The sequence below is a fragment of the Bombina bombina genome, chromosome 4 (assembly GCF_027579735.1).
Source record: "Bombina bombina isolate aBomBom1 chromosome 4, aBomBom1.pri, whole genome shotgun sequence".
Classification (NCBI taxonomy): Eukaryota; Metazoa; Chordata; class Amphibia; order Anura; family Bombinatoridae; genus Bombina; species Bombina bombina.
In genome coordinates this window covers 646,347,911-646,361,198 of record NC_069502.1, presented here as the reverse complement: position 1 = coordinate 646,361,198, position 13,288 = coordinate 646,347,911, and the positions used below count along the sequence as shown (strand labels likewise).

General features: G+C 33.9%; 1 protein-coding gene across 6 annotated transcripts in view; it reads left to right on the top strand.

The window, feature by feature from the left end:
• Positions 1-13,288, top strand: part of LAMA2 (laminin subunit alpha 2) — a 1,406,020-nt gene that overhangs the window by 227,719 nt on the left and 1,165,013 nt on the right. The window lies entirely within an intron of this gene.

Sequence of the window (13,288 nt, the reverse complement as noted above, 5' to 3'; positions counted from 1 at the left end):
ATGAGAGGGGGAGATATAGACAAAGTTCTAGCGAAACGTGAAACCTTTTGGATTTTCCAGTTAAAAACCAGACTTCCCCAAGGGCTAAACTCCAAATTTGATCTGATCAATTTTTGGGAGTAAATTTTTATATGCCAATATATAGGTCAATTCATAATATATATACATAAAAAAATTTTTTCTATTGTCCTATTCATTTACAATGGCATATCCCTTTAGTCCTATATTCCCTGACAGTCTTCATACGTGTCTAATTGTAGATACATGTGTACACAATTTTCTCTTCTTCTCTATATTCTCTAATTTGATGTTGTTCATTAACACATGTTTTGAATGCTTGTATTGCATGTATTATATGTTTTATATAGTGTAGCTACAGCTGCATAATCTATCACATAGGGAGTCAATTGTGGTTCCTTCATATTCATGTAGCATAGTTTTAAATCTTATATACCCTATATATTCACATATATAGCATCAAATTTGTGTACACTATATTTCTGCCTTCCTTTTTTTTTTTATATACATCAGCTTAATCAGTATATGGGTGTATATGTAAGCATCCTCATGTACTTTTATATATGTGCTATATGTATATACATCTGCCCCCACTATTTCTCCTTTTCTATTTTCTTTCTCTATGGGTTTCTTTTTTCTTTTTCTTCTCCTCTTCTCTCTTCTCTTTATTCCTCTTTTCCCCTTTTTTTAGCCTTAGCGACAGTGCGTGTTTAAGCTTATAATGTGGACATATCAGCTTACTGTTTACATGTTCACATCAGTTATCATATCATTATGGTACATTGACTTCTGCCTCGTATATTGTGGTTATATACATCCTCTAATGTGAGCATTCTAAGCATTCCTAGTCCACAACGAGTCTACATTACCTATATTGCTGCTAGTCTGTCCCTTTAATTCATGCGCTGTTTTTTCAGTCTCTTTTCTCTTTCCTATTCTATATTTCTTTCACTATCTTTTTCTTTTCATTACACTTTCACATCTCGTATTTCTCCTTTCACATCAAACACCCCTTGCTCTAATATATTATGACATGTATAGGGTTAACTTCTATGTGCATGCTAGGTGTGTTGAAATGGGCGTACATTTTTAATCCTTGTAAGTGTTTTAGCCAATTGAATCACCTCTCACCCTTTTTAAAGATTACACAGGTATAGCACCTTAGGCTATGATTACGGCATTTGGCCGAAACATGTAAGCCACTGGTGCTACGCTCATCTCTCCACTCTTTTTCTGGCTGATTTTGTGTCCGTGTGAGCTGCGACTCACTTGAACTTCACTTTTAAAGAATCGAATAAAGAATTTGTTTTATCTTAACCTGGGACTCCATCCTTTCTTCTGTAAAGTTAAAGTTATTCATACATTTTTGAAACATTAATTCACTTCCCTTCCAAATTATAAGATTATAATCTATGTATCTTTTATATGACAGGTTTACTATTAATTGAGGTTTTCATAAAATTAGAATTCACATTTATCTACGCAAAAAAAGTTAGCATAACTTGGTCAAACCTAGTGTAAATATGCGATTCTGCAGATTTTTAAATTAAAAACTGATTATGCATTAGAATAAATTATATTACCTTAAAAATAAATTTAGTGTTCTTTCTGCATATTTGTATCTGCATAACACTGCCCCGTACCATATTCATGTGGCTTATAAGAACAATAGAGAACAAAGACTTTTTCCCATTGAATTTTTTTTTTTTGTCTTGTGTGTGTACTAGTAAAGTGTTTTAAAAAAGTAATATACTAAATGCTTATTTTGGCTTTTAGGCACACAAAAAGTACTTTCAATAATAATGAAAAGCCCACAATATTAGTGTTTTTATTACTTACATGAATATTATCACACATAAGTGTATTATCATCATATGCATTTGTGTTCATAACAGTGTAGTATTATCTTATTAGCAGGTATTTTAAAGTACTTTTGCAACCTGTTTCACAGTGTTTAATACTATTGCATCTATCCCATTGTGATTACACTGTAAATGTGCATATTAAATTAAAGGGACATGAAACCCAATTTTTTTATTTTGTGATTTAGAAAGAGCATGTCATTTTAAACAACTTTCTAATTTACTTCTATTGTCTAATTTGCTTCATTCTCTTGATATCACTTGCTAAAAGCATATCTAGATATGCTCAGTAGCTGCTGATTGGTTGCTGCACATAGAGGCCTTGTGTGATTGGCTCACACTTGTGCATTGTTATTTATTCAACAAAGGATATCTAAAGAATTGAGCAAATTAGATAATAGAAGTAAATTGGAAAGTTGTTTAAAATTGCATGCCCTATCTGAATCATTAAAGTTTAATTTTGACTAGACTGTCCCTTTAAATGTTTTTTCCTTTACATTTCTGAATAAATTATCTTCTGTTTCTGTATTTATTTGTTTAGCTACTGATGTTATTTCACATAAGTACATAAAGCAAAAACATACATTTTTTTCAATATTATTTTTAATATCATTTTTACATGAAACGAAACGAACACTGAACTAAATGCAAAATGTAAATATGATATAAAAACATTTAGTCTACAACATGAGTAAAATGGTGAAGTGAAGGAAGATGATTAAAGTTCTTTCTCAGATCCTTGACCTATGATATGTTGCAGATGTGCAGTACAATAGCATTCAGTGTGTAATCCCATGATATAAATACTGTTACATGTTAAAGCATTTATTGTAAATGAAGTAATGTGATCATTTTCTGAAGCAGAACATAATGTACAATTCTTGTGTACTGTGTATTAAGTCATTTTGCACAGCCTGTTTATATTGCTCTGGAAAGGCTTATTTTCAAAATCTCTTACTTTAGCTTTGTCAATGTCCTTGCATTTTGGGTGAATCTTGCATGTCAAGCTGGTCACTGCTGTGTGCAGCTGGGAAACATTCTTTGCTGCTATTTACTATAATTTTTTTGTTCCAGATTTTTTTTTCTGCCAGTTGCTTTCCCACACACTTGCATAATTGTATTCAGTCTGACACAAAAATCTCCTGTTTTTTTCATCAAATAAAGTCTCTTTACCATTGACCTCTGAGTGCAAGCGAAACAATTTTTATTATGTGATATGAGAGTGCAATGAACTCTAAAAACATGCTTCATAAAGGAAAGGCTGCTACATGGTTTTGAACACATAGGCAAGTAATATATAAATTAGCTATTTGGAAAAATATTGTATCTCCAAAAAAACTGTGATACAGACAGAGGTGATATCTACATTTATATAATTACAGAGATATGATGAATTCAATAAAACACATCCACACAGCACATTCACACATGTATATTTAATATAAATATATTAAAGGATAGCTGGAGATATTGGATGGCCTTTTTCAAACTCTCTAGTTTGAAGTTTTGAAAAAGGCCATCCAAGGCTGAAACGCGTTACTCTTGTTTTGCCAATCTTGGGCTTCCATAGCCAAGTTGAAATTTGTAAGTTGTGAGGCGCCAAGTCTCCCAACCGTTCCGCTTCAGCTGCACACTGAAAAGCCAAGGATTCACTATACAGGCGCTACAAGGCGTTCTTCTCTGGTTTCTATTTGGTGGAAAATACAGAGACAGAATGGTCTCGTTACTTGAACAATCAGATGACCCTTCTTCCATCTGGGAACCAAGCCACAAGCTCTGGTCATTCCTGTGCTCTGATCTTATGTTTGGAAGGATTTTCAAAGACTCTTTCTATCAGCATAATAAATGAAAGTTATTTTGTGGTATATGTGTTTTAAAACTGTATGGTATTTACAGCTGTATTTTAATTTTATACTAGCAGATCAGAGGCGTAACTAGAAACTTCAGGGCCCCGGTGCAAGAATTCATGAAGCCCCCCCCCCCCTCCACCACCACCAAAAAAAAGTTTTTTGCTTTTTTTTTTGCAACATGTAACACAGAAAAAAAAATCATGTCAACTTACACTTAAAATTAGAAAGGGACAAACACACCTGCACAGGGTGGCCTTTTTGAAGGGGCCCATTAAGAGACATATATGAATATATATATATATATATATATATATATATATATATATATATATATATATATATATATATATATATATATATATATATATAAATAGTAGTGTCCGTAGAAATTAACATGTTTGTCAGTAGAAGTTAGTTTTCCCACATTACTGCTACAGTGACCCCAACACTGAATGTCTGAACCCTATGTTCTAGCACAAGGATTAGCCTAATGTGCATAAAACAAAGTGAGACAGTCTTACCCCATGTTTACACATTCAGGGCTTTGAGTAAACACATAAACACAAACACCCCGATACCATCTGACACAGGTAGGGACAACAAATACAGTTACAGAAATTGTGATAAGCTCTCAGAACAGTAAAATGCCAACAGGCATCTGGCTGCCTTACTATAAACAGATTAATAACACCCAGAAGAAGCTTTCATTACAATGTGCCACAGTGTACAAACATATAGCATATATTATGATCAAATATATGATGACCCTCATACGGCACAGGGCACCAGTTTATGTCCCAGTAAATCTCTCAGCAAATTCTGACATTCATGTGAGCATTTGCTTAGCCCCTTAAACTAGACATCTCCATGCTTACCTGCTTGCACCCCCTTTTACCTGCCACCCTCACTGGACTGCAACCACTTCTACCCCCTCCTCACTTCTTGCCCCGGTGCAAGAATCCATGAAGGATTGGATTGTGCATATAAAACCCACACAGAGAGTTCAGAAATGTTTAGCCATCCAGCGCCCCGCCGGTCTGCCCCCCCCTCCCCTCAGCCTGAGCTCACCATCTGCGTGCTTTGCCTGGCCCCTGCCTCAACTGCTGTTGCCTCTGCAAGTGCTGGCACTCTAGTCTCACTACCGCGCTGCAGACTCCTACTGACTAGACTACACGTGCAGTCAGGAGGAGCTGCACGCTAAAGACACCAAAGTTCCAGGCGGCTGATCTGTGCTGCGCCAATAGCCTACAATGAGGAGTCGGATTGACAAGCACGTGACTGGCAGCGTGACACTGGTGGTGAGGTGACAGACTCACTAACACAGGTAGCCTCAGCACGCAGGTCAAACTAGTAAAGTGGGTCAAAGAACGTTTGTGCTTAAATTCTTGAAAGTTAACAAAAAAAATAATAAAATAATAAAACCTTTTTCCTGTGCTGTAGTAACCTGGGGCCCCCCTGAGGGAGGAACCTTCTGGGCCCGGTCGCATTCTTTTTGATGCAATTATTGTAACATTTGTATATGCCTGTCTTATGAATTTTCTTTTTTATTGTGAGATTTTAAATTGTATACTTTTTATCACAGTTTTACTCACATTTTTGCATATCACAGTTTTATTGATTTGGGGATAAGATCTCTTTATATATGATCTTATAATAATATACACTTAAAGGGACACTGAACCCAAATTTTTTCTTTCATGATTCAGATAGAGCATGCAATTTTAAGCCACTTTCTAATTTATTCCTATTATCAATTTTTCTTCGTTCTCTTGCTATCTTTATTTTAAAAATAAGACATCTAAGCTTTTTTTTTTATTCAGAACTCTGGACAGCACTTTTTTATTGGAGGATGAGTTTATCCACCAATCAGCAAGAACAACCCAGGTTGATCACCAAAAATGGGCCGGCATCTAAACTTACTTTCTTGCAGTTCAAATAAAGATACCAAGAGAATTAAGAAAATTTGATAATATGAGTAAATTATAAAGTTGCTTAAAATGTCATGCTCTATCTGAATCACGAAAGAAAAAAATTGGGTACAGTGTCCCTTTAATAATATATGCATATCATTTCCCTGCTCTTTATTTCTTTCTCTTTTTTTCACACACACCATCAAGTGTAAACACCATATTTTTTCACTTATTGAGTTATACTATATTTCTGACATTCTTATTGCCTTTTAGGCCAATTGGGTGGTGCATTGCACTTTGTTTCCTGTCATAAGGAGACTATATTCTTGCTTTGAATATCCATTACTGTAAGGGGCATAATTATCAAAGTGGAAGCGGACATGATACTATGTAGCATGTATACGATGTAGCTGTCGGCATTTATCATTGCACAAGCAGTTCACCAGAACTGCTTGTGCAATACCACCCCCTGCAGATTTGCGGCCAATTGGCTGCTAGCAGGGGGTGTCAATCAACCCGATCGTATTCAATCGGGTTGATTTCTTTCCGCGGCCTCAGAGCAGGTGGACAAGTTATGGAGCAGCGGTCTTTAGAGCCCTGATTCATAACTTCTGTTTTCGGCAAGCCTGAAGGCTCACATGGAAACAGGGGCATCAAGCTCCATATGGAGCTTTATAATTCGGCCCCTTTGAGTAAGAATTTGGTGAAGTAAATCAAAAAGGCAAAAACTATTTATAATTCCAAGGTTCTACCCAAAAAAGCAGCACCCCTAACCAATGCTACCCCACAAGTAAAGGTAAAGAATAAATCAAAACAAAACACCCCAAGGGTAGCGCCTCTAAGGCCTTCTGGTTAATTAATAATTGAGAGCAAGGTTAAATGCAAGTTATTACGTTTTTACTTTATAAAAAGCATCCGAAATTTAATACACACTATTATGACACCGGTGCCTAAAAAAAAACAACCATAATAATAATAAAGATAATACAAAATAAAATTATTAATAGGAACTATTTCCACTATTTGCATAAAAGACCAGCGATCTGATTCAAACAGTCCTGTTTGAAGTATGGTCTTATAGTTGAAACCGTTTCTATTTAGTTTACATTTATAACCAGTCACTAATGATAGAGTAAATTAGCTCTACATGAAAGGAACTTCCATAGCAATAGCAGCCATTTTACACAAGTCTTGTCTCTCACCCATGGCTTGACTTATCCAGTGTTCCGTGTTTATTCCTCTTTATAGAATTAGAGTCAGCTGTTTTGGTCACGTGTTCAACAGTTAGCCAATCCATGATCAGCAAAAGACACACTAAGTCCTTGTATAGTATGATAGTGCACGCACTGAATCCATTCTAAATCTGTTATGCCAATCCTTCAGCAGACTATCTGGATCCACTTGGAACTCCTATGAGTCTTCAAGTACTTGGAGTTTTTCTCCTATAAGCTCGCATTTAGCAATATTACAATCTTGTACTGTCTGTCTTTGGGGTCCAATAGGAATCTGTCTGCTTCATCAGCTTATTTTCCAAGAGCTGTTTATACATGCAACTACGCTTTTGGCTGATATAACCTGTATCAAGACACTGATTTCCAGCTCATCCTCCTTTTTATATGCTTCCACATGGATCTTACCATATTTTATCTGCATATAATTGTCTTATATCTCAGTTCTATATTCAAATTGTATATTGTCTTATATCTCAGTTCTATATTCTAATTGTATATATGGAATTTTGGGTTTCATGACCCTTTAAGTTCATGACATTAAAGGGACATGCCACCCACATTTTTTATTTTAGGATTTAGAAAGAGAATGCAATTTTAAACATCTTTCTAATTTACTTATATTATCTAATTTGTTTTATTCTCTTGATATTCTTTGATGAAAAGCATATCTAGATATGCTCACTAGCTGCTGATTGGTTGCTGCACATAGAAGCCTTGTGTGATTGGCTCACCATGTGCATTGCTTTTTCTTCAACTAAGGATATTTAAAAAAAATGAAGCAAAATAAATAATGGAAGTAAATTGTAATGTTGTTTAAATTTCTATTCTCTATCTGAATCATGAAAGAAAGATTTTGGGTTTAGTGGCCCTTTAAATCTGAAGTAACTTAAAGTACAATTATGTTACAATCTGAGAATCGAATAATTCCCTTTATTTTTAAATCACTTTCTGTTTTTTTTTGTGATTTGATACTTTTAAGTTTAGTACTGTGTTTGCAAGATTTACAATCTTCAATGTTTTCCCCTTTTAGGTCAATATCCCTAAGGGTTTTAGTAACTCTAAATTTTCTTGGGGCTAGTATATTTTTTAAGATTTTTTTATTTTCTAAATATTAGTTGGGGTTGTTTCCCTTACTTTTCCATTAAAATTAGGGTCTTTCCTCAAATGATGCCAGTGCATGTTAATCATTTTTTAGAATAACTAATGTTGAGTAGAATATCTTATGATGAATGGTATCTCTAATCTCCCTGTTTCATCCCTGAATTTTGTTTTACTATTCCTCTTTTTGTTTAATAGGTTATTCCTATCTACTTTTCTGACCCCTTTTACTGTTTCCAATATCTTATTCATGTCATTACACTTCGGTTGTAACCTCTTTTTAAGTACTAGATCAAAGTAACTTTCCAGATCCAAGCAGTTTTTTTCTGATCCTAAGCCCTGTAGGTATATTTTTCTTCAGCTGTTCGTCGGTTTTAGAATCTATTTAATTATTTGAGTCCAGTTTTTTTTAAATTAAGTCCTCCACAATAGTTATTTCTGTATCTAAGAAGCTGATCTTACATTTACTATATTCACAAGTAAAGTTTAACCAATAATTTTTGCCGTTTCAGTCTTCTATAAATTGTTTGTAGAGCACTCTAGACAGAATTGTTCATAAGATCATCTTCAAAAAAATCCAATAAATAGATTTGAATAGCTGGTTGTGAACCTTGTGCCCTTTGCTGTTCCTTTTATATGTAGCTATTTTTTATCCTGGAATTTAAAATATTTGTTATTTAATAAGTCTATACATTGTAGAAGGAATCTACCTTGAGTTTCTTTCATCAATTTATACTGTTTTTTTTATACCTTGAATATGATTTATATTAGTATATAATGCAGTTACATCACAGGTGTCTAGAAAATAATTGTTTTCCCACTTGATGTATTTCAAATTATTTAAAAAGGTGTTGAATCTAATAAAAAGGATGGTATATTTGTTTACATAATCATGCAGAAAGAAAGAAATGTATTTGGATAGGTTAGATGTCAGGGATCCAATACCAGAGATTATATGGCACCCAGGGGGATTCTCTATACTCTTATGAATTTTAAGGAAGAAATTAACACTTGGTGTGTTGGAGATCCTCTACTGTAAACATTTTTTAACTCTGTTTCTGTCAGATTTGTATAAACCGCTCCTTCTAAGAATACATTTTATTTTTGTTTTTGGTTATTCCATGGATCGTTACCTTATTTCTTATGGGTGGTTCTATCATCAAGTAATCTATATGTTTCTTTTAAATAATATCTGGTATTCAAAATTATTGTTCCTCCACCTTTATCCGCCTGCTTGATCACAAGAATATGGTGACACAAGGTTTTAAATATTGAAACTCATGATTATTCAAAATAAGTTTTTTGGGACTTCGGTTTATTCTACAGCAGTACATGTTTAGATCTTGATCACAAAGAAGCAATTGATGAAATCATGTTAAAATTAGGTAAAAGTAAATTGGAATCACGAAAATTTGAGTATGAAATAAAAAAATATTGTAAACATAGGTTTGCTAAATGCCATTTTTAAATATTGTTGTCATGATTTTCTTGTTCTTACATTTCTTATAGATCTCATTAGCTTACAAGATTGCATATATTTGTCTATTAAATATATATACTATATAAATTTCTAATCCTCCAACTTCTGACGGACTATACATTATTGCTTAAGAAAGGTTGAATGAATTTAGATCAAATATTTATATACATCTAAAAGGGTGTCAGGGTTCATTTCAAAGTGTATCAAACATGTGCGAGACTTATTTAAAATCATCTTGAAATGCTGAAAAATATGTTCAAAGGGACAGTTTTGCACTTTATCAAGTACCTTTGGCTGTTGAATTTCATTTGTCCATTTTGATAGTTAAAGGGACATTAAACCCCAAAATTTGAAGAAATAGCAATGCACACGGGTGAGCCAATCACACAAGGCATCTATGTGCAGCAACCAATCAGAAGCTACTGAGCTTATCTAGATATGCATTTCAGCAAAATATATCAATAGAATGAAGCAAATTAGATAATAGAAGTAAATTAGAAGGTTGTTTAAAATTGCATGCTCTTTCTAAATCATGAAAGAAAATATTTGGGTATCATGCCCCTTTAAATGATAGAGGCCCATTTATCAAGCTCCGTATGGAGCTTGTGGGCCCATGTTTCTGGTGAGTCTTCAGACTCACCAGAAACAGCAGTTATGAAGCAGCGGTCTAAAGACTCTCCACATTCAGCGAGGTCTTGCGGACCGGATCCGCACTGTCGGATTGGGTCCGCAAGACCTTTGATACATAAGTCCCCATAATGTGTGACTGAATGAATTGTGATCATGGAAGTTGTTGTTCTATGGGCAACTTCTTCAAATATCCGTGCTGATATTTTTCTTATGCGAAAATTATGTTATAATTTGTATTGTAATCACTCCAATGCCAAAAAAAGGTGTACCGGGAGCCAAACAAAAAAGCTAAACACAATCGATAAGATTGCAATTGACTCCTTAGTGTACAGTTTTAGGCTCTACAAAGTAAAGGTGCTACACTGTTGTATATTTACTTATCTTAGGTTTAAAAGCTCTTATATCCTCTGCTTAAACCACTTAGAAAAAGTTATAAATGAGATGATAAAATAACAATCTCTCAGGGTATCATAACCATGTAAGTCCTTATCCAAATGAAAACAACAAGAAATTGCCAATGCATAACAACATACCCCAACACTGTAACAATAGAATATTCTACAACATAGAAAATGTACATTTAAAATCTGACTCATAACAATGATGAGTTACCTTTATCTTTTGAAAGCGGTAACTATTTAAGTCTTCTTTACTCTTAATATCTGTCAAAACATTTGCTAATTTGGTGTCACAGAAGTGTAATGTTAGAGAAACTGAAATGAAGATTATTTTATCCATTCATGTCCTTGTACAATGTAAGCGCTGTCTTTTTTAATCTTTTGCAGCTTTTTTTTTTTCTCTAAGTGTTTGAAATATCTGTTATTCTACACAGTAATAAAATAGGAATCAGAAGAAGAGGACACTAGAAAATAGACGGAAGATTGAGATAATTAAAAGAGACTGTAAAAAAAAAGATTCAAGTAGCATCTGTCAGCAAGGAAAATCATAATGGTATTTTTCAAAGAAAGATTGATGAACATGCATAATATTTTCAATTTTAAATATTAAATTGTCCTTGATAAAGAGTAGCAGATGTAAAGAATAACCAGTAAGTATCAACATGTAGTACAAGGAGTAATAGAACATAAAAATACCATGGATACTTATAAAAATATATTCTGGACATAAAATAAATAAGTAGTTTTAAAGGGTTCTTAAACAGAGTGCTTTTTATAAAAAAAAAATATATGCTAACTCAAAGTAAACATAAAAAAGAAGCAGATTGTGTAAAAAAACCAGCAAGCAACTTACTTGTTTTCATGAAAAATTAGTAGACATTATCAGTGTAGCCACTGCCTTCAGGGAAATAGAAGAGCTAAAATGTTGGCAATTTAGGTTAAATTCTGGCTCTTCTGAGAATGGATAAATCTGACTATCTGTTTATCTAGTATTCACTTAATAGTAAACCAGCTCATGTTGCTTTAGATGTTTTATGACCCAGCATCCTTGTAGGGCTGTAATAGAAAATAATGGACACTGCAAAAATAAAGTTTAAAAAAAGAAATAAAAGGTGAAAGCCACTTAAAATGATGAATAAAACATCTTGCGAAGATTTATATTAATTATAAGCCACTGCTTAGTGTATTTGTGCTTTTTTATTACAACAATGGTAAAGAGAAAAGCTGGCGAACTACAGTTACAGAAAAAATAGTATTAATTGTATAAGAATGAGTTAAAAACAATACTGAACATTTGATAACAGAAAGGGCTCCATTTAACAAGCTGGGGATGCAGCTTGATAACCCTTGTGGCGCAGGCTTGCTTAAGTAAGCCTGCAAACAACAAATTAAGTGGCACCAGGCTTAAGATGTCTGCTTCCGAAATTCTAAAATAACCCCAAACTCTTTTATCCAGGTTAACTGACAAGCACTGCTTTTATGGGATTGGTTGTGCGTGAGCAAAAGGCAGGGATTCACAAGCATTTGCTTATGAGTGGCACCCCCTCACTCCAACCAGGGTTTCCTAGCAGGGAACCTTGTCTGCCAGTGCCTTAAAAAATGGTGGCAATAGAGTATGCCCAAATCTAATCATGCCTATTTTTCCTGTATGAGTTTTCTCAATGATGGCTAAAATAAAAAACTGAGTATATGACTTAAGACAAGACTTAAAAAGATTGTCCCAGAACAGCACTGGAAGGGAACATAATAATCATAAAAAATACAGTACTTATAAGGCTAGCTCAGTTTCAAAATATTATTAAATAAAAATAGAAACAATAGATTAGGACACATATAATGAAATATCCCAATACTTGTTAAGATCCACCTGTGGATTCAAATATCTTAATGAACTTCATGTTTTAACCTGTCTTCTCCCCTAGATTGAGACCTGAAGTGAACTGCTACTACGTTTGTGGTACAGTAGACAATATATTTCCAATGTTTCAATAACATTTTCTAAAAGTCTATCTTGCAAGACACACTTAGGCCAGTTTATAAGTGGAGCAGTATTTAACGCTCCTGCTTGAGCACTAAATCCGCTAGAAGTAAGCTTTTTGCGTGCGCTGGGTAGCAAGTAACAGCTTGCACGCTAACCTGATGTGAGTAAAAAGCCAAACTTAGATGATCACGAGAGATAACTTATTCCCCATAGAAGTCAATGGACCCTAAGGGGTCTTTTTTATTATTGTGCGGACAGACATAATACGATGTAGCGAATCATGTCCGCCGCACATCGATAAATGCCGACAGCATACGCTGTCAGCATTTATTATTGTTATCTGGTGAACCAATGAAAATAGGTAATTTTGTGCAGCCACCAATCAGCAGGTTACTCCCAGTAATGCATTGCTGCTCCTGAGCCTACCTAGATATGCTTTTCAACTAAGGATACCAAGAGACTGAAGCAATTTAGATAATAGAAGCAAATTGGAAAGTTGTTTAAAATCACATGCTGTGTCTAAATTATAAAACAAATGTTGGGTTTCATGTCCCTTTCTGATTATGTAGAAAAAAAATATTTTAACGTACAATAGAATATTTTGTATTTTTTATTATGAAATATATATTTCTATATATCTAATAGTGTACATGTAAAATACATATCTAAACCTATATATCTATAGGAATAGATATATAGGTATGGGTGTATACAGATATGTATAAAAGTATGTATTTAAATAGAACATATTCTGCTTTGTGGACAATATTGGAATGTGTAATATTAATATTTCATGCCAAGTTTAGCACTCTTGAACATACTCTGCCGG